Source organism: Zophobas morio, unplaced genomic scaffold (genome assembly GCF_036711695.1).
Source record: "Zophobas morio isolate AGI-343-1 ecotype UQ-CSIRO unplaced genomic scaffold, CSIRO_AGI_Zmor_V1 ptg000011l, whole genome shotgun sequence".
Lineage (NCBI taxonomy): Eukaryota > Metazoa > Arthropoda > Insecta > Coleoptera > Tenebrionidae > Zophobas > Zophobas morio.
Genome location: NW_026972116.1, coordinates 16545940 through 16570355, shown reverse-complemented (window position 1 = coordinate 16570355; position 24416 = coordinate 16545940). Strand labels below are relative to the sequence as shown.

The following is a 24416-nucleotide window of genomic DNA, read 5'->3' as shown; positions in this document are numbered from 1 at the left end:
ACAACGGTGATTGACAAAACTGTAAAATATGTCGAATCTATTTTGTGTTTTCCAAGCTTGTAAACAAAGAAACTTGCGGAATTTTGTATTTAGTTGACCTTGCAAACAACCGCAATGTCTTACTCAATTTGGCAATGTAGCCATAAATCCAGTTTGACAAATCAATACAATTTGCGGTTCAGAGGTGATAATGGGTTTTATGGTCGAAGCGACTACGGCTGTTTGTGCTGTAACGGGGTCAATCGCTCGAAGTTCTGAAATATTTTTAAATTGCTGAAATCAGAGCATTACATTAATTGTCTATATAAGCTTTAACAGGGTTTTCTAAAATTGTCTATTTTGTTATTTATGTAATGTTAAAGTAAAAATAAAGAACCTTGCTATGCGTTAGTTTCAAGTAAGTTTTTGCTTTACAAAATTTTGTGATGACGTCATCAATATTTTGGAGAGGATTTATTAAATATTAATTTTTTGCGAGAGGATAAACGAATTTTTGAAAAACAAAATACCGGGGTCTATATAGATTCTTTTGAATTGTTTCAAAAATAAAACACCAGATGCCCCCAAGATCTTAAAATTATTCCAAAGACAAAAGACCTCCACGATTCTTTAAACTTTTTCTAAAAATAAAACACCGAGGGCCTACAAGATGTTTTACAAAACTAAACACCGGGACCTCTAAAGCTTTTTTCAAGTTTTTCTAAAAATCAAACGTCAGAGGCTCTAAGATTCTTCCAATTTCTTTCAAAGACAAAATATCGCCGTCTCCCAAATTTTTTTCCTTATTTTAGAAGCTCTCAGGAATCTTGCGGATTCTTACAAATTTTTACCGGGTGCCAACAATTTGTTTTTAATTTTCCAAATATAAAACACCAGGATCCTTTAAAAGATCTTTCAGTTCTTCTGAAAATAAAATATTAGAGCCCTCCAGGCATTTTTTGAAATTCTTTGCTGGATTTTTTAAAATTTTACCAAAACAAAATAACGGGACATCTGAAAATTATCTCAAATTTTTGTATAGTTTTGGAAATTTCATTCTACCCTATAAAATTTTATTGGCAATAACGAGACGGACAGTAGTATTTTTTTATACAATAGCAAAAGATATTTACAACTTAAAGTTGTCGCGTGCCCGTAACCCCAGATGTTAGAAAGCAGAATAGATGTTCTCTGACAAATTCGGGTCAACTGGTGTGAACCAAAAATATTTATTTCTTACCATTGTAGTACTGTCCGTCTCGTTATTGCCAATATAATTTTATAGGGAGATTTCCAAAACGATAAATAAAAACATCAGAGCTCCCAACGTTTCCCCTAAATCCTTTTAAAAACAAAATATCGGCGTCACCCAAAATTTTTTTGTAATTGTTCCAAACATAAACCAAGATTCATTCAAATTCTTAGTAAAAAACACCAGGAGCTCTCAGCATTATTTCAAAGTTAAATTGCAAAATGTTATAAAATTTTGATTTTTTTCCAAAAATGAACGATAGATTCTACGCACTTGTGGGGTTAGGGAAGAGAAGAATGGGTGTATTGTGTCTAGATTTGGCGATTTATCGCCATTTTGGCTATTTGGCACCAAAGATTGGCTTTATTTTTTCTGAGTTGACGCCAGTTGGCGATTCTGCATCAAGTGTGATCAAGTTTTTAATCGAAAGTCAATAAATCTTTATTGTGTTTGACAGTGACAGCTGAAGTTACTAGATGAACCCACATCTAGAGACTTCCTGCTTTTGACGTGGCCACAGACAACTGGACCGCTAGGTTTTGACACACACTTAAAATTTTTAAGATGTAATTAAGGTTTTGTTTGACATTAAAGAATTTGACAAAATCACTGCCATTTTTTTCAACTCAGGATCGTACGTTCAAATTGTTATTATTATTTTTTTAATTTAGGTTAATTGTGTTTACTTATTGTCTCATTCTCCATTTGTGGTTTCATTTTTTAAATTATTCATTTGATTTATAGTTTGTTATTGATCTTTATGCTTCAATTCATACTTTGTTTTATTAAAATAAATATCCAAAAAAGAAATAAGTACTAATAGATACTATAGTAATGACTATTTATGTTTGTGATTTTTTTGTCAGATTGGCAACATATTTAAAATTTTATGACGCCATACTTCATTGTCAAATTGACATTTATAGCAGCAAGTCAGTAGATGCCATCATTTCAACCAATCAACACGTTTGTTATGCATCCTCATGTCAAAATTGACAACTGTTAAGTGACCATACCAGCCCCTAGGGCTTTCAATAATTCAGAATTCCCAACACACAAATGTGGTCACCTGGTATTTTCTTTAGTTTTCTATAATCTAGGAGGGTTTTAAATTTTGAGTTGGAGACCACAGAGATCTACAAATCTTTTGACTAAACTGGTACACAACAGAATTGACTGTCCTAGCCTTTTATCTGTCATTCACTTTAATAGTCCCAGGTAGTTTCTTGTTATGAAAACAATACTACGTATATTAAAAGGTAAATGTAAACCCCGCCCACCCACCCTATCTCAATTGTGATGAATTTTTTATTGGTTGTCACACCGAGGGGCGAAATCCATATTTACGTACAAAAATTTACCATTTCAAACATTTTTCAAGTTTCTTGTTATGAAAACAAGACTTCGTATATTAAGAAAAAAAGGTATATAAATAAAAAGTGCAGAGGTATCTAATTTTATAAAATTTAATGAGATTTACTATTATCAATTTTGGAGATGACGTTATTCCATTGGAGGTAGGGGTGATTAACCAATTAAAATTTTTGGTTAGTGTTTTACCATCTTCATGATATATAATATAAATACAAAATTTGACAATAGTCGATCTAGTAATTTAGGGGCTTATAATAAAAATCGACACAGACGACAGACAGACAGATAGACAAACAGACATTCAGACAACAGAAAGACGGTCATGAAACGTACAGAAAATATGAAAGTGGCAAGTCGCCCGATGGGGTTTATTAAAATTCATATTGACTTTTAATGGCGGAAGTTGCAATAGAAGATGTCGATTACTATTTCATTGTTTTTTCTTTTTTGAATAGATGCAATAATAGAATTTATTTTTTTTATTATTTCTCTATGGTAAGTTAAGGCACGTTGAGAAATAGCTAATTTTGTAGTCATAACTTCTAAAATATGAAAAAGTAGGTACTCCATTTCGATCTTTTTGTCGTGTTTTAGCAATTTTACTAGAGAAATAATTTCCTGACAGTTCTGAAATGTTCGATCCATTTTAAATATAACCTTCAGATGATAAAACGTTTAACAAAAATTTAATGACGTCATGTCAACATTTTGATAAATAAATCTTATTTCAAATGTGCAAAATAATATCCATCCATGTCTGTGACTGATTAATCCACTCCTATTTTTAATCTTAAGCTTGTACGTTTTTACAAAAAAAAATCAAAATTGTACAACAAAATTTTAACTCGGGACCTAGAAAACCGATTACTGTATATATGCTTTAAAGTTCGGGTGTTGCTCACTGGCGCGCCGCGGTTAGTTAACCCCATTATATGAGTGATTTCTCAACTAGCTGTTTTATTTTTTATAAGATGAACGAACCTATTACTAGAAAATTTAAGAGCAATAAAAATATTTTCAGCTCTATATACATATTTGATGATTAATAAATACATGTATAATTGTGTGAAAGTTAAATAATTTCTCTGATAACTTATTTATTTTAATGTGACTAACACGTAAGCTACTACGACACGCAACAACTGTTAAACTGCTTAAAATTACCTATATGCAAACTGTCCCATACTTCTCAAGTTTGCGCGCAACTGTCTGGTGGGACTAGAACGAGCTGTAGATTTTTCTGACCGTGGCGCGCAACTGACCCACGCCCAATTTATTTGTTCGTCCGTTCAAAACATTTGATAACCTCGTCTCAAAAGTTTGTAAATAAAAAAATAATTTTGAAATGTATAGTGTGATATGGTGCTTCATTTATGATTGAATGAATAGATTACACTGTGTCTCAGGAGTATTTATCCACTTTAAAAAGTTGACTACGTCGTCAGTAAATTTTATCAAGGAAAAAACCTAGAATCAAACTTTATTAAATTGATTGCCCTTGAGGGGCAACGTATTGTAGAGTTGTTTTATTTTGATACGATAACATTTAACAGTTGTAAATTTCTGATATAAAACTATGAATTTTCGTAAGAAATACATATTATCATACTCTGATTAAGAACAGTGTTATAACTCCAGTGAATCATATTTGGACAGTTCGCGTACAATCGCTTATTAAATTTTGATTTCTGGTACTTCACGTTGTGAAACCAAACGAAGTGTATAATTGTGTCAAAACCGTCGAGGGATTGTAAGATTTCATACATATATTAACTATACGATCAATTAAATGTGAACTTGAAGCGGCCGTAAACACTTATGAGCTCAAGTGACAGATAAATACCCGTGTTAAAAGGTTATATTCGCGGATAATTCATGTCGCAATGAACGTTAACATTTATCGCGAAATTCAGTCACATAACCTACGAGCGACATTTATGGCACGTTACAGTGTTACATCTCACACTCGCATTTTTTAACATTTAACAGAAAAAATTAGAATAATTTCTGCACAAAACACTACACCTGGTGTGTGACGTAATAATAGTAATGTTTTTCAGTGAACTTATAAATAATTTATAATTGCAACTAGTAAGAATAATTCCCACATAATTAATACAGTATTCACACTTGGCTTACTTCAATTAAAAATTAATCGCAGAATAAAACAAGACCTCGTTTTTTATTGAATGAATGTTGCAGTTTTGGAGAAAATTTTCCATTTGACAGTCCGACGAGTTCAGTGTTAATTCACGAGCGGGATCGCTAATCTTAAAATATTTATAAATGCCCACAGTGTATCGATTCTGTCTGGAACAAGGTCTGGATGACAATTGGGCACGTTAATAATGAAAAATAAAATAGTGGAGTGATATTGGCTGTCTAGGAAACTCGAGTTTTTGACAATTTGTTTTCTTGCAAAATTTATCACAAAACTTAGACGAGATTTTCAGTTAGGGATAAAAACGATCGTTATTATTCAGGGAGTTGCTTTAAGAACTGTTCTAGACTTTACTTAGTACTAGTTCCACATCCGGAATATCGTCGTAAGCGCTGTCTAAATATTTGAAACATGTTGAAGCCTTAAATTTTGAACCACATATTGTGCTTTATTGTGTGTATTGTTCGATATTGCAGTGCGGTGTTTCATACTCCTATATCGTTGTCGAGTTTCACTCATTCGTGTGATACAAATGGCCTTGTGATGGGGTCGCAGTAAGAAATGATGTTCGCGGCAGACGTCTTTGATTGGCGAAGTACGTTTATATTGCTGTGGTGGAAATAATCCGAAATTCCCTCAAACGGTAACATCTAGGAAAAATTGCCATTGCCGACGCACCCGCCCACGTCGGTCCCTTTAATTAATTTCTTGCGGGACGTTATAAACACCCATTTAACGTAACCGGCGCTTGGAGCCTATGTCGAGCCTGTGTAATAATTTTCTCCGGGAATAAACGTCCGCCAACCGTGGAGTTTACGAGAATCCCAATGGTGCCACGATATTGGCCTGATTAAATTTCAAACCGCGAACGTCTGAAAAACGTATAACAAGCGACATTTCACGTCACGACACCCATCGAGGTTAAACCAAGAAATCATTGGTGAACACGACGTATTTTTTACTTGCCACCTCTCGTTAACCTTGCATTACGAAACAGCGTGTAATCTAGCCCGCAGTGTGAAATTACGGTAAATTATGGAAAGTATCCTTTAATATTAAACGCATTCGTTTGCGTTTCCTGTGTTACATTAGCATAGCGATGCCGAGAAAGTTGTTTCGTTGAAGACATGAGTCTTGTTAGTCATTCGGCGCTCCCCTGTTTAATGCAACGGATGAAATGAAGAGATGGAATGGCCGGGATGGCGTGTTGTGAATACTTCGCTCTTCGGGTAATTGATTCGTGACGGAGGCCAGTGTTTATGTCAAAATTAACATAATTACCGGTGTAAAAGGTGGGACCTACGTTTTGCATTCTGGTTTCAGTTTTTTCGTGTTTTCATTTTTTTGCTTTCGATACCTATGATTTGGGACTGCTCGTACCGAGGTTTTTGATGCTATCAACGAGAAAAACACACACGTTGACCTTCTGAGGCGGCTTTCGCAGAGTGAGTTTTAGTCAGTTTTGAACACAACTACCGCACCAACTTTAATCACAAGTTTAAAAGAATAAATGAGATTTTAGGGTAAGAACAGTTGTAATATTTATGGCAGCCTTTCGGTACCCATTTCAACCCTCCAAAACATTTATCTGATCATTACTAGTATCCTTGACCCAGGAACGTGTTATATGATGCGACCTTTTAAATAAATAAATGCGTCGCCGAAGATCAGAATGTTTTGGTGACGGAAACGCTCGCGTACCGGAAAGAGGTAGGAATCCAAGGAAGTCTGGAAGTGGACTGGAGTAGAGAAAGACAAGAAGTGAGAGTTCAAGGAAGTTAGTTGTTTGAATTTTCGTCATCATTAAAAGATCCACACCAAAACCTCATCGATTATTATTACACTTGATGGCTTTTGAAAACGTGAGAAAACGGATTAGGATAGATTATGAATTATCTGAAAAAGAAGATTTATTCTGGGAGAAATTTACTCAAAGAACGGAAACATTTGGGACTAATTTGAAAAGCGAAATAAATACATAGTTACGTGCGTTTGACGAGATTCTAGAATCTAGATGAATCATACGTTGAAAGAAGACTTTAATGCAACAAAATGCTTCCTCATCGACATGATTTTAAGAAGATCCTAGAACCAGAAAGAAAAGTAGGAAAGGTACTTTGTGATTTCAAGCAGTGCAAAAAGTCTGCTACCAAGAAAAGGTTCACGAAATCCCAAAACACGATATGTTGGAACTTTGACATCAAATTTGAATCAACAATGTGACTGATTAAAAGGTGTCCAAGGAAGTTAGTTGTTTGAAATTTGGACATCATTACAAGATCCACAACAAAACCTCGTCGATTATAACACTTGATGAATTATCTAAAAACGGAGATTCATTCTAGGAGAAATTTACTTGAAGAACATAAAAATTTAGGACTGATTTGAAAAGAGAAATAAATAGTTATGTGCGTTTGACGAGATTCTAGAATCTAGATGAACCCTGCATTGAAAGAAGACTTCAATGCAGCAAAAAACTTTGTTACCGACATCAATTTAAGGAGATTCTAGAACCAGAAAGAAGATAATTGTTAAGCAGGAGAGGTACTTTGTGAATTCAAGTAGTGCAAAAAAATCTGCTACCAGGAAAAAGTTCACGAAATGTTGGAACTTGACGTAAAATTTAAATTAACAAGGTTAGAAGTTAGTTGTTTGAATTTTGGACATCATTACAAGATCCATACTAAAATCTCGTCGATTATAACACTTGATGAATTATCTGAAAAAGGAGATTCATTCTGGGAGAAATTTACTCGAAGAATGGAAAAAACTTGGGACTGATTTGAAAAGAGACATAGTTACGTGCGTTTGACAAGATTCTAGAATCTAGATGAACCCTATTTCGAAAGCAGCCTTCAGCAGCAAATACTTCGTACCATGACTTTTAGAAGATCTAGAACCAGAAATAAGATGACTGTTTAGCAAAAAAGGTACTTTCTGATTTCAAGTAGTGCAAAAAAGTCTGCCACCAAGAAAAGGTTCACGAAATTCTAAAACACGCTAGGTTAACGTACAATTTGAATCAACAAGATAATTGATTCAAACATGTGGAGCAAGTTTTAGAATGGAAGGTTCATTCTCTTCCAAATTTTGATAATACAAAGCAGGTTAAGCAAGGGTGAAAACAAGAATTACACCATTATCCAAAATGAAGAAGGAATGATAAAATTTTTTGAATTTTTTTTCGATACAACAGTCGAATGTTGAAAACTGCAACGATGGAAGAGCAAATCAAGTATTTAACGGCATGACGAAGACAATAGAAGACCAAGAATAGAAATAATGATAGAAATGAAATAAAAAGGCAGACGGTTAAATTAAGGATTGAATGAATTTAAAACGAGAATGAATCCAATGAAGACAGAATATGCTGAAACAGCAATGCAAGATAAATTTGACTGCGACAATTATTCAAAAGAAGGTGTAGACGAAGTAAGACAGACACCGGAAGAGTAGAGATACATGGAATAGATGAAGAGGACGCTGAAAGAAAAAAGTCAGAACGTACAGTTTTGAACAAGTCGAAAACTTTAAGAAAAGCACTCAAGACTTCACCGTTTGCTTTTGAAAAGCAATATTTGCTGAACGAAGGTGAAATTATCAAGGAAGAAGATAAAATACAAAAAGTAGAGAATATGACGGAGAAGACACGAAAATCGAAAGATAAAGTAGTAAATAAAGACCCAAAATTGCTATGATAGATGAAATAGGGCTCTAGTGTCTTTTCTTTAATAACTTAATTAAATTTCTTAGAGGGTAACTCATTAGCCTAACTCAGTCTTATCTTAGCAGGTACTAGCCCCGCCCACCCACCCTCTCTATTCTTAGTGGATATGTTATTTGTGAAAATCAGTCTTATCTTAGCAGGTACTAGCCCCGCCCACCTACCCTCTCTATTCTTAGTGGATATGTTATTTGTGAAAATCAGTTTTATCTTAGCAGGTACTAAGCCCGCCCACCCGCCCTCTATTTTCTTAGATGTATCTGATTTGCCAAAATCAGTCTTATTTTAGCAGGTACTAGCCCTCTAATAAAATAAAGGACGGGTGGGCGGAGCTAGTACTTGCCAAGATAAGGCTTATATTACCAAATGACATACTCTCTACGAAAATCAAAGGCGGGCGGGTGGGGCTAGTATTTGCCAAAATAAGACTGATTTAGGCAAATAACCTATTCTCTAAGAAAATACAGGGCGGGTGGGTGAGGCTAGTACTTGCCAAGATAAAACTAATATTGCCAAATAACATATAGTGAACCAAGAGTTATAAGGTTATATGGCCATCATAAAATCATCCCATTGTGTCGAAGTTAAGTTGTTTACAATAAAAAAGGTTTTAGGGTCGTAAATAACGTGTCCACTGCAGCTCGACCGGCTCTTGTGGTTTCGTTCAGGGGCGGCTTTCACTAAATATGAAAATCCACCTCTCCACTATTTCTTTACTACCTGGAGCCGCTGAGGGTTCCGAAATAACCACTCGCTTTAAAAGCCGGCCCTGTTAAATATGAGCAAGAAATGTTTAGAAGATGATTTATTGCCAACCGGTAAGCTTAGTGCGAACCACACAAAGGGGGTATTTATTTGCGGTCAACTACTTTTATGATGGCCATATAACCTTATAGGTCTTGGTTCACTATACCTTCGAAGAAAATCAAGGGTGGGTGGGCGGGGCCAATATTTGCCAAGATAAGACTGATTTTGCCAAAAGATATACCCTCTACCCTTCATTTTCTTAGAGAGTATGTCATTTGCGAAAATCTGTTTTATCTTGGCAGGTACTAACCCCGCCCACCCGCCCTCTATTTTCTTACAGGAATCTCATCAGCCAAAATCAGTCTTGCGGCGGGTGAGCGGAGCTAGTACTTGCCACGATAAGACACATATAACCAAATGACATACTATCTACGAAAATAAAGAGCGGGTCGGCGAGTGGGGCTAGTACTTGCCAAGATAAAATTGATATTGCCAAATAGCAGTTTTATCTCAGCAGGTACTAATCCCGCACACCCGCCCTCTATTTTTTTAGAGGTATCTCCCTCTACCCTTCATTTTCTTAGAGAGTATATCATTTGCGAAAATCCGTTTTATCTTAGCAAGTACTAACCCCGCCCACTCGCCCTCTATTTTCTTAGAGCTATCTCATGTGCCCAAATCAGTCTTTCGTGTCAGGTACTTACTGCGTAATCGAAACAGACTATCAGAGGGAGAGATAGGAACATTTAAAATAGGAGCAAGGACTCCGACTACACGCCATTAGAAGTAAAATTGAGAAGAACAAATAGAAGGGGCGGAGTTACAAGTAATGAAGTGGACAAAAAGAAGAAAATTTGGGTATGAAGTGAAAAATGAATTGAATATTGTGAAACAAATTTTGGAATTTGAATTTAAAGAAAAAGTAATGGAAAAGAAAATGGAAGAATTAGAAACAGCGGCTACAAGAGAAGAAATTGTAACAAAAAACTTAGAAAAGAGAAGCAGAGATTTAAAAACAGAAAGAAGAAAATGTTTGCGAAGGTGGAAAACGGGGAAGGGGCCAAAAGAAGAATACGGTCAAGCAAAAAATAAGTACAGAAAACGGTATGAACAAAGTTAAGAAAAGATCTCGGAAGAGATGCAGCAGAACATGGCAGTCCATAAACAAACAAAGGAAGAACAAAAACATGAGTAGTGATACTGATACCAATAATAGACCATTGTTTGTCGGCAGTTGGTGTATTGTAATAAACTTTTTTATAACATCAATGTGCATACCACAATTATCCTTCGAATTTTTATTTTATTTTTATGTGTTGGGTAAAAGGTACATTGATTTCCTCATATATTTTACCACAAGTTTAATTGTTTTTCTGTGATTTGATATCCATCTGCTTTAATATTTTCGAGGTTGTCATCAGTTTCTTTATTTTCTTTAGGAGTTTCTTGTCTCTTCTTTAATTTATCATAAGGATCTATTTTTATATTTGAGAATTTTTCGTCATAGCTGTGTCGCTAAAACCTAACGAAATGGAAACCGTGTCATATATTTTGCGCTCAGAAGGTTTTGTGGCACTGGAGAAAGTGTTTTTAAGGTATCATTGGAGAAAGCGAAAGTCCTACGACTATACAAACACAAAATCACGTAAATAGTACAAGAGACCTTAAAGCGTGAAAAGTTGTTGAAAATAGTTTAATAGTCATAATGAGGTCATAACATCTTGGTTCAGTGGATGTGGATAGTGTGGACAATAGTGCTTTTTAAAGTTGTTTTTAACTTTTTATTTTTTATCAATGAAAGGTTTATAACTGCATGACTTTTCTTCATTTGCGGTTATTAATTAATTCAAAAATGGAATTGACCTTGCAGAAAACGTAGCCGATCAGCTCATTAATTATTTCCAAGAATTCTAACATTATTTAAATTAGTTTTATTGTAAATGTCTGTAATACATCACAAGCATTTAATGAAGATGTAATTTGAATTGTAAAAGATCACAATGTTTATGTTTATTATTACGTGGTCGTATCCACATTAACGATATCTGCGTAATTACTCAACGTTTATTTACATCGTTGATGTGTACTCAGCAAAGCAAATGGAGTGTATTATACATAAAATAAATATGTTTTATTTACACTAATATTAACAAGTGGGTAAGTCCTTGTACGACCTTTTTTGTGTTGAATAAAACTCGCGATGTCCTTATCGATGTGCAAAGAAAAATGCATCAAGGAACTAGGTTTATTATAATTTTGCTCGAAGCAGTAGTGTCACCTTCAGAAATCTAATAATGTGAAACCTGCAAAGTTCTTTTTTTGTTTGTTTTCCAGTCAAGGTGCTGTAAATGTTAAACACCGTATTACAAAAACATGCTGAATTTAACTCGACTAGTAAAGTCAATGACTGCGAATAAATTTCCCAAACGTGCGAAGTGTATTATTAATTAACTATATAGTACGTGACCTTGAACATTACAGGCAATAATTAATCGGTGAACAATCTTTTAATTAAACAACAACAAATTACTCTCAACATACCCGACTTAATTGTTTCTCATTCGGTGAGTTTTACTTGAAGCCTCACCTTTTTGCGTTACAGTTCAGCATTCAATAACATCAAGAACAATGGGAACATTAGTCGAATTCGTTACAATGCTAATTACGACCCATGATGGTTCCACATGCCATCGTGGGATTTCTATAACAACATCACTGTCTATTTTTTCCAGGCGTTACATAATCCATAATCTTGAGGTGAGGAGTGTCGGCCGAGTGCGTGGTATGCCTGTGTCATTTTGATAGACATTTGTGAGTTGTTAAATGATGCAAAATGGCTGACCTCGCTGTCCTATTTATGGTTCATCAGGCGGGTTCACGGTACCGCACTGCGCACGATTCTTAAAATAGTCGGACTTGTGTGGATTTTGTTTGCCAAAATAAAGAGGCCGCACTGACTTACATCTGCACCGTGCAAGAGGCTGCTCGGAAAACAGGGGCGGCTCGGCTGCAGAAGGAACCCAAACTCCAGGTGGATGCAAATTTGGTAACTGTTCTCACTGAAAACGGTCCACAATTACGCCTAGATGAAAATATAAATAAATAAAAAATGTCACGTTGTTGCTGTTACAAACAGGTCTGGACTTCATGATCTGAAAATGTGTCAGTGTACAGATTTGTTTGTTTTGCATAACCGTTCATAGTGAGCACGTTGAAGCTTGCAGAACACGCCAAAACCGGTGTATTAGAATGTCTATAAATGGTAGCAGGTGTTGCACAATGGTGTGTGTGTGAATATGGCATCTCTATTAATAAGCTAATGTTTTCCTACATCTGTGGTCGCTGTACCGTGCAAAACACCTTGGAAAAATAACCCAGTTTGTGGAAACCTGGAAGCGATTTGAATGCAAACCAGAAGATGAAAGTGCGTTCTTGGTAAAAAAATGTGAATGTCATAAAAAACCAGGATTAAGTACTACTGGAGTCTCTCTCACATTAAGATGAATGAATTTTTGTAGTGTTAGCTAAAATATATTGCGATACAACAACGTTGCCACAGAAATTAGTTTTATGGTCTAACCATAATATTTCCAAACGAATTACAAGAAAATCATTGTAATGATTAATTTACCAACAACCGCGAACAAATGTTAAATACATGATAATGAATTTTTAAACTTTTTGCTAAATGGTGTTAATAAGTAGTTAGCGAAAAAAATTGTGTGGCTTATATAGATATTTTATTTTCTTTCACAGATTACTCACTTGGTTAAGCACTTCGCGTTCTAAATTTTGCAGTCTTGGAAAAAATGACTCATGGTATATACAACTACTTTCTTTTCTTATACTTGTTAATTTTGTTATAACTGATCGTTCCTGTGCTGGGTCTTCAGTCGATTTGGAACACATTGATTGCAGTTGGGGTTTTTTCTTTTTTTCCGGAAGGATGTAAAGTCCGAAATTAGTTGTTTTATTTTCCAAACTTTTAACTATTCCTGTTGTGTTTTTATATAAAAAGAAAAATTCTTCGTGGAATTTCCGAAAGGCAGTGTGAATGAACTTACTTTCCTCCAGTTCTCTTTTTACTTCCTGAGCGTAAACTAAGGAAGCTAAGCGACGTTTCATGACCCCTAAAGTACGAAAAAATAGATCTCCTGTTTCCGTCTGTCTGTCTGTCTATCGTCTGTCCGAGTGTTTATTAGACAGATATTCCCCGAAACTACTAACGATTGTTTTCAAATTTTATGCGTATTAGGGATATCGTGTAGATGGTGAAACGCTAACCAAAATTTGGCCAAAATTTACATTAGTAAAAATTATTTCAATTTTATAAAATAATATACTCCCCTGCACTCGTATTGATGATGACAATGTTTAAAATTTTAGTTAAAGAATGTTAATAGTTACCAAAAAAAAATGTATGAACAAACTTGGTTAAACATTTCGTGTTCTAAACTTTGCTGTCTTGGAAAAAAATCATTTCAGCTATAAATAACCACTTTCTTCTCTCATACCTGTCATTTTCGGTATAATTGATGGCTCATGTACTCGTCTTTTTCATTCCATTTGGCCATCATTGGCTGTAATTGGGGGTCTTGTTTTTTCCTTTTTTTTGATGACCTGAAAAATTTGGAGAACGAAACCAGTTGTTTTATTTTCCAAACTCGTAAAATCTTTTTGATGTGTTTTTATGTAAAAGAAAAAAACCCCCGTGGAATTTCCGAAAGGCAGTGTGAATGAACTTCCTTTCCTCCACGTTATGACTTGGGCCCACACTGGTCACATAAAAATGTTTGTGGTCGAATTCAAACGGGTTCGCTAATCCTTTTCATTGTAAAATGGTGCTGAAATTGTGGATCAAAACAGCAATTATTTTGGGGTATTATTGCCTTATTTACACACAAAATTTGCTTTTATTTCATCGGAAAATCGTGCCTTATAAGCGTTTTACAAAAATTATGTCAGCAGTTTTCGGAATTATATTTAGTTCCAATTCAATCTTCTTTACTAATTATATAGAGTCTGCAATGATAATTTACAGACGTCTTCTCCTATCTGCTTGTCTGAAAGGAACAAAGGTTCTGTGAATCGGACCAGCAACCCAAAATCCGACAAGCGTTGTAAACTATCATTATAATACTAAACAGTTTATTGTAAGACTTTTAAAAACAGAAAGTCCTTCAATTTTTTTTTTCTTGTACATACACTATAGATCTTTAAAATATTAAAATCCACGTATGAATTTTCCAAATACCACTCTGAATGACAACTTTATCAAATATTCATATTTCAACAGATTATTTCGACAGAACTTCCCTCGCCTCTGAAGTATAGTCCGACAAATCCCGCTTCTTTAAAAAAATATAAAATTTGATATTGCGATTTTCGTTTTGTGATGACTTCTATAAAGTAAAAACCAGTGGCGTACTTAACATCCCCCTAGCGGAAAAGTGTGGACAATATGATATAAGTTTAAAGCAGATAAACAACTGGAAAAATGTGGATATTCTCAATTTCTCAGTACACGCTTAACTTCGACTGTTAGATTTATACTTCGAAAGAATTCGACTAGTAGCACATTCAGATTATAAACGTCCCTGGTTAAAATAAAAGACAAGAAAATTTGATTGCTTAATTAGTTAACCACGCTCCCAAAGAATTTCAAAACTTTCGAAATATGGACTGGCAGGAGTAAAAATTTTACTATATCTGCAGTAACTGACTTTTGGAAAACCAAACAGCGCAAATTTCTTTTCTCGAAGTTTTTACAAGATATCTGTCAGATTTCATAATTCTTTTTAATTATTTGATTAGTTGTTAAGTAATTCAGAAAAAAATTAAATCCCTCAAGGTTTTGAAATTCTACAACTATTTCTACTGCTTTGTAGGACAGTTATGTGTTCTGCAGTACTCGTGAGATTCGTAACACATTTCCTTGATGTTGTCTGTCCACACTTCACACAAAGCCTTCGGGCGCTATAACAGTGGTGTTGTATGCTAAACCACGCACCGTGGAAGTATGGTTTTAGAATCAAAGTCGCATTTTACCGGTGTCTTATAAAAGGAATGCCATAAAATGGTAGTTTGTAAAGGAAAAATAACAATCACGTTTGAGGGAGATTGCTGAAAATGATAGGTTTTAGTGGTAGAAATTTTAGTCAAGATATATACGGCTCCACCTCCACGTAGGCTACGCAGATAATAATCGTTTACTTATCTCGGGGATCTGGTTTGACTGACCTAACATTATATTCTAGTTTCTGAATCGCTGTTAATCGTAATAGCAGTTTAAGATTAGTTTGCAATGTAAATGAATTTTTATAAGTAGGTTTATGGATATTTTCACTTAAAAACGAAAGCACGGACTTATTTTTGGATTTGCACGTAATTTTTTTTTATTTCTTGAATGTCGATGATGCAACCTATAAGTGTTCTGGGAGTGATGCTACACTAATGGCTTGCTTGGTCATAGATGGTAATGGACTGACTTCTTGCCTTATGTGTTCCCTTTTCCCCATTTAAAACAAGCAGTCTCTTTACAGTTGTAAATTTATCTTTTTCTACTTCGTTTTACACCGTCTATTACTGCAACAAATATATTCTCCATTACACTTTTGTCGTAAAGAATTGCTTACAATGAATCGTCACATTTCAAAGTTTGATTTTCAACCTTCAACAACTTTGAGCGAAAAAGTTATCTCAGCAACTCCTAGAAAACGACACGACAAATCCTTTTCTAACAACCTTCTTCGATTTGCAAGACCACAAACAAACTTATCGCATAAACCTCGATCTAGGAGTTCTCCGGATTCACATAAAAATGCTTAATCCATTTCCAATACCTTCAGGAACATCGTACTGCTTGGGAGTTAATTTACACAATCGGTGTAGAAATCCAACAGACAGAAATAAATTTTCATTCATTGTGTGATTTTGAGTTAAATACCATCACCAATATAGCTAATAATAGACTTTCTGAAGTTATTCCTACATTTTGTTGTCATTAATGTGATTCCAAGCCACATTCATATAATGTTACAATCAAGTACCTACTTACATATCACACAAACAAGTTTTAACGTTCCACGTGAATATTGGACACAATGCTTTATTAATCAATAACTACTGAAATTATAAAGTCTAGTAAACATCTTATTGTTAGAACAGATTGACTTATTCGTGCCGGTTATAAGCGAGAACGGAGCACGATAATACGAAATTACTTTGCCTTTGCAACTTAGTTTCAAAAGTTGAATTTATTGACCCTTTTCCTGTAAGATCGTAAAACTTCCATAGTGACTTTTCGTGCGTACGCATCTTCAAAACCACGTTGGAAATTGTATCCGGCACTCCGGCAGTAGAGCAAAGGCCTGTGACAACAAACCGCTTTAACAGAATGCAACCGGCTACACATGCGTAATCTGTCGCTCATTGGTTAATTTAAACTTGGCGCTCCAAAAATCTGACTTCGCCTGCGCGATGTTGTCTCACTCTGTGTCATTGGAATTTATATAATGTCTACTCACTTTGCTTACAGGAAAAGGGTCAATTACATTAAAGAATAGAAAAGATACGGCCATGTCCACAGGTAGCCGACCGCCAAGCGTCGACCGTCATAGTTTTGCGGATTAGTAACCAAAAATAGGTGTCAACTTTTCAAATTTTACATAATGCCTTGATTGCATACTCAATTCCATTCAACAGCTGCAAAGACAATAAAAACACTATTAAAATTTATGACCGTGTGTCCTGACGGTACTTCACCAATTATGTCCCCTCTGTTCCAAAAACTACGTGTCACCTCCGTGATCTATAGGGTTCTCAAATCCCTTTGTCACACGTGGGAGTATTGTGCGCATCCCCACCGAAAATGACACTCGTCACTTGCGATAAGTGATGACCAAGGCAACTGCGATTATGGAAATCGCCGCGACCGTCATTTGTTTGCCTTGTCAGCATGCAGACCGTTACTTCACCGGGAGCACTGTATGAAAAATTGAAAGGCCGTTTTTTATTGAAAAGTTAAATCTAAAAGTGGCGATCAATTATTTAGTTGGCGTGTCCGAGTTATCGATTATACAGTAGACACAAAAGAATTTGATATTTAAATTGAAAATGAGCTTCAAAATAAACTTGCTAGCTTTTAAAGGGGAAGCACGCTATTAAATATTTAAAACGAAGTAATCGAATTGATAACGAGACGGTAGGAATCGATTTGCAGGGAGAATGCTCTAACGGGTTTATTTCTCTTTTATGGTTTTTGCATGTAGGCGGAGGAAGCTGTTTGAGGTCCAAGACCCCAAAAGGGGCTAAACCTTTTGTTAATTTGTTTAGCGTGAAGACAAATGGATTTGCAGACGAAAATCTCTTTGTGTTGTAATGATATTAGAAGACTTTGTATTAAAGGGGGATTTTCGACGGGAGAGATGTAACGTGCATATTATTACGGTAACAAATTTGTTCGAAAACATCTAAAAATAACGTTCTGTGCAAATTTGTCAACAACGCTGCGGTTAATGGAATACATGCAAACAAAAGTCTGTATACATACATAGTTTACGTGACTTTTTTGGTTACATTTACGGCAAGAGTAAGTTCATGCATAAATTAACCTCAATAACCAAATAAAAAGCAACGACTTTATAACTATATTTAAAATCACCCGTTACACAGAGTTAATGTACTTTATAGGAATTTTTGACGCACGAATTGTAAAAATTTTTTATTATTACAAAAATTTACAAAAAAAGAAATACACGTCATTCGTAAAGGCAACAGACAGACAGACAGACGGACGGAAACGGGAGACAGTTGTCCGATGGACTCCATTATAATAGTGTTATTAAAAATTACCTAACTCAAACGAGCGGAGTAACTGAAATACTTAAAATCTATAAATAAATAAGAAATATTTTCATTTATTTTAAAAAACGAATGCGGTGATCTATTATCCCACTCACTTGAGTGCGATAAATGAAACGGGTGCGGTAACGCACTCAAATTAGCGGCTTAATTGAAATCATTTGACACTAATTTCGGTAATAATTTCCCGCACGAATTGTTTACTGTCCAGCAGCCTCCAGCTGTTGGTCGAATTCACCCCCGACGATCATAACACCTATTTGCATAGCGCTCATTATTCGGCAGTCGCAGCGATCGACTTAAAAGCCACATTCCGGCGTTACCGTGCCCGGATTATTTTTATCGACGCGAGGAAAATCGGTGACATCGTGTTGGGATTGAGAACGCCGGAAACAGGATGCGGAAACAGCCGGACGAAGGACTCACCTATTGATTTCAACGGTTCGGGGGCTTTGTCTGGAAGAAAGGGTGCGACGACGGTCGAAGAAAGGTGATGTGTGTGGAATTCATTGCCAAGTGGACGATCAGGAGGATTCGGAGAGACGTGACCCAAAAACCAGATTTATTGATAAATCACCGTGCGAAATGAATTCAATGGAAGCCTCGCACAGAGATAACTGGTTCTGCGCTTTCCAGACAAGCGAGTTTGTTTTGCGACTGTTTGAAAGGTTTTGACGCGTTGTTATGGGAGAAAAAGGAAGAAAGGACGCAGGACGAGCATAAGCTGTGCCTTCACCCGAAAATAATGCGCATATGTTACTGGAAAGGTGAGAAATTCGGCAATTATGGATAGCAGCAGCGAGAAGATGGCAGAGTTTGAGTAGGTTAGCACAAGGAGATCGGAGTAGTGTAGACTACTTTTTTGGTAATCGAGAATCACGCTGAACTAATCTAGGATCCCGAAAGTCGTTTTATTTTGGCAGCAATGTCATCCGTATTTCCGGGTCAATAGTGAGTCTAAATCATGAGAGGGAAAAAAATTGGTCGACCTTTCGTGACCCCTAAAGTACGAAGAAATAGGTATCCCGTTTCCGTCTGTCTGTCAGTTTCAAAGAAGCGGGATTTGTTTAGCTGTACTTCAGAGAGGATGACAGACGATAAATTACCAAGTTAATAAACTGGAAACTCACAAACCCGAAAAAAACAGTATTATCAACTTTAACAATTTAAAACACCAAAATTTAAATAACAAAGAAGGTTTGTCGGTTTGAAAAACGAGGGCTTGTTGTGTATTTCAACGCGACTTTATCTATATGTTACGATAAGGAGGGAGTATTTAAAAAATTAATTACAATGTTTCATGTCGCAGTCTGGAAAAACTTTCCCATTTAATAAAGGTTAAAAACTAATGACAGTACTAGGTTATTTGTGTTGAGAGTTTTTTAATGAGATATCACAAGGTGGATGCCCTTATTAAAAAAAAAAAATGGGGTAATGGGAGTAGCTTGAGAATGATCGACCCCAAGAACATGGGTGCTAGATCAATATATGTCCTCTTTCTCAACTTCAGAGGAGAACTTCAGAGCCAGTGACTGTTTTTATTTAATTAAATCGTTGATCGCATTGCTGTAAGAAAATTTTGAAAATAAAATACCAAAAATTGTTAATATTATATTCACGTTCAGATTGTTTTTGATAGTTTAAAGTCAGAATACTAATAGCTTAATTAGTAGTCTTTGGAACCGAGACGTCTCTGCAGTACTGCTTGACATAGTAATTGAATAATATGCAGAAACCTTGACACAAAATGACGATGCTTGTTGCTGATATGGTTAACATCATCGGGACATTTAAAATTGAGTCATTAAATAATGGTGGTGGTCGATGCTGACCTTCCTAGGACCAAAATTTTCAAGTGACATATAAAATAAAAGAATTAGTAGTGAATTATATGTTAGTTTATAAGTTGAACTGGCTGGTGGGTGCTAGAGTACAGGTTCAAACTGATTTGAGGTTAGGTGGCACCATAACGTCTGTCATTGAAAAGATACGATTCCACGTCTAGACTGTCTTACAAGACGAGCTTGACAACTAATAAATCAAATAGATCTCATAACATGGTTGGCTGGGGCTATAATAATTATAACTGCTCATAGAGAAAAGTGGTTGAGGTTACATTATAAGAAGTTACATAAGTGCCTCTAATTTTGTAATAGGCACCACTATGAAGGATTTATTTAGTTCCAGTGCTTATTATAACAATCGTATTTTGCGAGTCTCGAGTTGCATCTTTGGAACACAATTCATAGATACCGTGATCCCCCCAGGCAACCGACCCAAGAGCAAGTCAGGACTGTAAATTATTAATGTCAAAATCCTAAGCGGTTTATTGGGGTCGCCAAATAAACCCATCAAAAGTCATTTGGTTAATGTCCCCGGTTCCAAAACTGGAAATATAAATTCGGTTTACGTTATTTAGCATTAGCCAGCTCCGCTTGGAGAACGTGCAACCGTGTAATTAGCATTTAAGGCTTAAATTTACTTAGTCGCTTCGGCCCTTCGTACAAGTCAAAATGTAAACAGCGAATTTGTCATCACTGTAAAAACTCTTTTTGTGCGTACACTTATCTCGTCCTTGATTCGAAGTCGCATTCCCCCATTTCGGGTAATGGCTTATACATACCTAAACCGGCAGAGAAGCTCGGAATCGCCGCTTTCCACTTTTTTCCGTCTAACTGCAGTCGATGGCGGAGTACCGGGCGACTGCGCCCGAGTTGCCGCCCTGCCCAGCCGACTGCACTCCGCCCCAGACGCTCAGCGGAGCTCAGCGAACACGTTGTTCTTTGTTCCGCGTACCGTTCAGCCACAGTGTTCCACCTTTGCCAGTGCTGGTGCTTTGTGACCCCGGCGGGCAGTGCTGTGATGTTCAGTGCAATCGCCCCGAGGAGGCGACCGTGTAAGTAGTGCCCGGAGGTGTGGGACTGCCGTTGGCGGCGCGATCGATAGCGGGCAGGTGGTCGGCGGCGCCCGTGCCGCCCCCGGACCGCGGATTAATTAGACGCGCGCCCCCATGCACGTGACCCGTGCCCGGATTTTTCCGGACACACGTAAATCTCCATTTTGCTCAGCGAGATTAATGGAGCGCGACGAGCTGCTTCCGCGGAGAATCGAATAAATTAAGCGCAGACGGCGGCTTCGAATTGCAAATTGGGATCGGCTACGTGCACTCGCTCCCCTCGACTAAATTATGGCTTTGTTTGATTGCGGGATTGCCAACGAGCACCTGTCCGGATCGCAGAAGACCAATCGATGAACACTTAAGCTTCCATATATTCTGGAACGGGTCGCCAAATGCCAAAACTTGGCATAGATTTGTTTTAAATGGGGCTTTTATGTGCGACTAATCCTAGATTATTGACAGACTGTTGCGGAAACGAGGTCGCTATTTAAAAAAAAAGTCAGTAGTCGGGTTCCTAACACAGACGTGCCTAAACATATCAGTGACAGGTGTATACCGAACGGAGCATCAGCGGATTGTTAAAATGAATGAATCGGAGTGTGTCACATGAAAAAAATGGAGGCTTTTAACTCACTAATTTTATGACTTGGAACGTTATCCATAATCATTACCAACTTAGATCCAGCTTGAATTAGCTGATCGTTTATCCACATTTTGAAAAGGTTTGTATGTATTCGTGATCGGTAATGACCGTCGTTTGTAGGTGGTCTCATCACGCAAGATTCCCGCGTGAAGAATGGCAGATATTTTCCTTTCACAAAATTTTGGACGAACTGGTTTGCGTAATCCCACTATGCTTTCACTGACGAAAATGTCGTTCCATCAAGAGACAAAATTATTTTAAAAATGAACACACCAAAGAGAGAAATTTTAACCTATTGGCATATCAGTACCGAAAAAGGACTTTGGATACGGCTTGTAACATGCGATCAACAAACGACGTCAAGTAATCGCTCGATGTCGGAATGCTAATCGTAGGTTGTAACTACCCCGGTATGCACGCACTCACGGTTATAACATTTACAAGAAAAATATTTTGATCATAGAATACCTACGTGACGTGGTTTTTGGTCGATCGCATGTTATTTCCGGAGTTCTCCGTTTTTCGATAAATTCCCGGAAAAGAAGACCCATTTCGAAACAATAATAAACATCATTCTTGGCACGTGGGTAGTCTGTGGTCGGTAGTTTTGGAGGATAATTTACAACATTAGTCATCATTCGCTTGGAATTCTTTCTTTTGTTGTAGTTTTTTAAAGATAAGCCGCACCACCGGAAGGCCTTCATTCCACGATATTCGGTGTCTATTACGTGGTACCTACTTTGGAATTCTCGGTGATAGATAACGCAAGTAGCACTCAATTGTATACAGAAGCCAAATAACCTTACACTTTTAATAATAATGCGCTTCACATGACGAAAACACGATTTGCTATCTGTTTCACACGAGGTCGAAGTTCGCTGAGGTGTATGTATTTATCAGACAACGACAAATCGGTTGCTTGTATGTGCGTGACTCAAAAGCTATTGGAAACGTTTCATAAGAGAATCAACGCAAAAGAACCGGAACACTTCTGCTGGGGAATTAACTGAGATTGACCTTACTAAAAAAGACGCATCGAACAAAATTCAGTCATCAATTTTTTTTTTACCCGAAAACAAGTTGTCCCTTGAAACAAAGTACCGGTTTGACAATAGACCGTTGCTTTCCAAAGGCGCCATTATTTTGGTTTTGTTAATTGAGCCTCCCGGAGCCCATTTTGGTTCCGACTAAATCGCTGTTTTTGTTTGATGGCGACATTGTCAACGACCCTCCCGCCTCAAGGAATTAATTAAAAAAGCAATTGTAGATACGGATTAAGTGCGGCTAAAGCGACCTCGTTTTTTCCAGTTCACGCATTTTGGAGCATTATGGATTATGCAAATTCGGGATCATTTATCACCGACCGGTTTTTCGAGCTGTGACCTTCCTCTGACCCAAACTGCGGACAGATTAAAGTGGTTTATTTTTTACGTTTTGTGGTATTTTATTCAAGTTACCTAACATTCGATCAATTATACAGGCATCCAACGAATTGGTCTACAGCGAAGGTCATGAAGTATTCAGACTTGTGAATAATTAACTAGGATTCGGATGCCGACGAATCCAGGCCAAAATCAATTTGCGAAATTGAAGTAGTGAGACCAGTATAGACATAAAACTGGTAGCGAAAGCGTCATAGAAATGATATGTGCTGTTGGTTGTTGATAGGTTGTGCAACGCGCGGTGGATTAATGAGAGAGTAAGGTCAGTACGAAGCTCATTTCTGGTATGCGATAAATCATCGTGCGGTAAATTATTCTTTACCATTGTGTTTAATTAGCACTTCGGTCAGTATATAATTATGCTATTCCGTGTGTAATTGTTCAGTAACATCGTTGCCAAAAACGGTAAACAGTACCGGTCTCACTGTGGAACCTTGTTGCGAATTTTGCCGCATTTGAGAAAAAACACCGACTATCATTGACGAGGTGGCGTCAAAGGAATTCCAAGCGTACTTTCTGTTTTTTTAATAAGTTGACATTAAATATAAACGAGCACATGGTTCAACTGCCGCCCACAACAACCTTGACAGCTTTTTAATTAATCACGACGTGAATATTAAGGTAGAGAATCCCATCCACGGCGATTTGTTTCAATCGTACATATCAAGGACACTCACTCTGACTCGTCTAATTACCGTCACCGCTTTCTGCCTCCAATTTATTTACGCACGAGGTCATACGAGTTCATTCAATTTTGATGATTTCGCTTGTAATTAACGACTCGCCCTAAAGCGATAACATCAAGGGAACGAGGGTATAGACCCTTTGCGACGAATTTCCGCTGTCGGTTAACGCTGAAATTTCATAACAAAACTTCGGACTATTCTACCCAACCCAAATTTTCGAAAGGAGAGATAATTAGAATTCGTTTAACAAACAAAGACTTATAAACTGGTTTCGCAGATTTATGCAAAAAAGGAGAGAAGTCGGCAAGGTGAAATTCTGTTATGTAAAAGAATCACGTAATTTTTATGGCCAACAGCCTTCGTCTAAGCGCCTTAATGATCGCAGATGCATACGTGCAGATGTTTGAGATGTTGCAAGTGCTGCCAACCTCGTGGCAGGTTTTTGCCTCAGACTCGGTTGAAGGAGTCATGCGGAAATCGTGCACACATCTCGAGTCGTCAGAAATAAAAGGTCGCCCAAATTAGTCTAAAAACGTAGTTTAGGACCATTCAAACTTGCGAGGATTCACACATCTGTTGAATTAGTGGACGTCTAAGTCAACAAAAATACTATTAGGGGCATGAGGATTTTACACAACTGTTGGTTT

General features: G+C 36.7%; 1 protein-coding gene across 1 annotated transcript in view; it reads left to right on the top strand.

The window, feature by feature from the left end:
• The window catches only part of LOC135127052 (lysine-specific demethylase 3A), a 290069-nt gene that overhangs the window by 205915 nt on the left and 59738 nt on the right, over positions 1 to 24416 (top strand). The window lies entirely within an intron of this gene.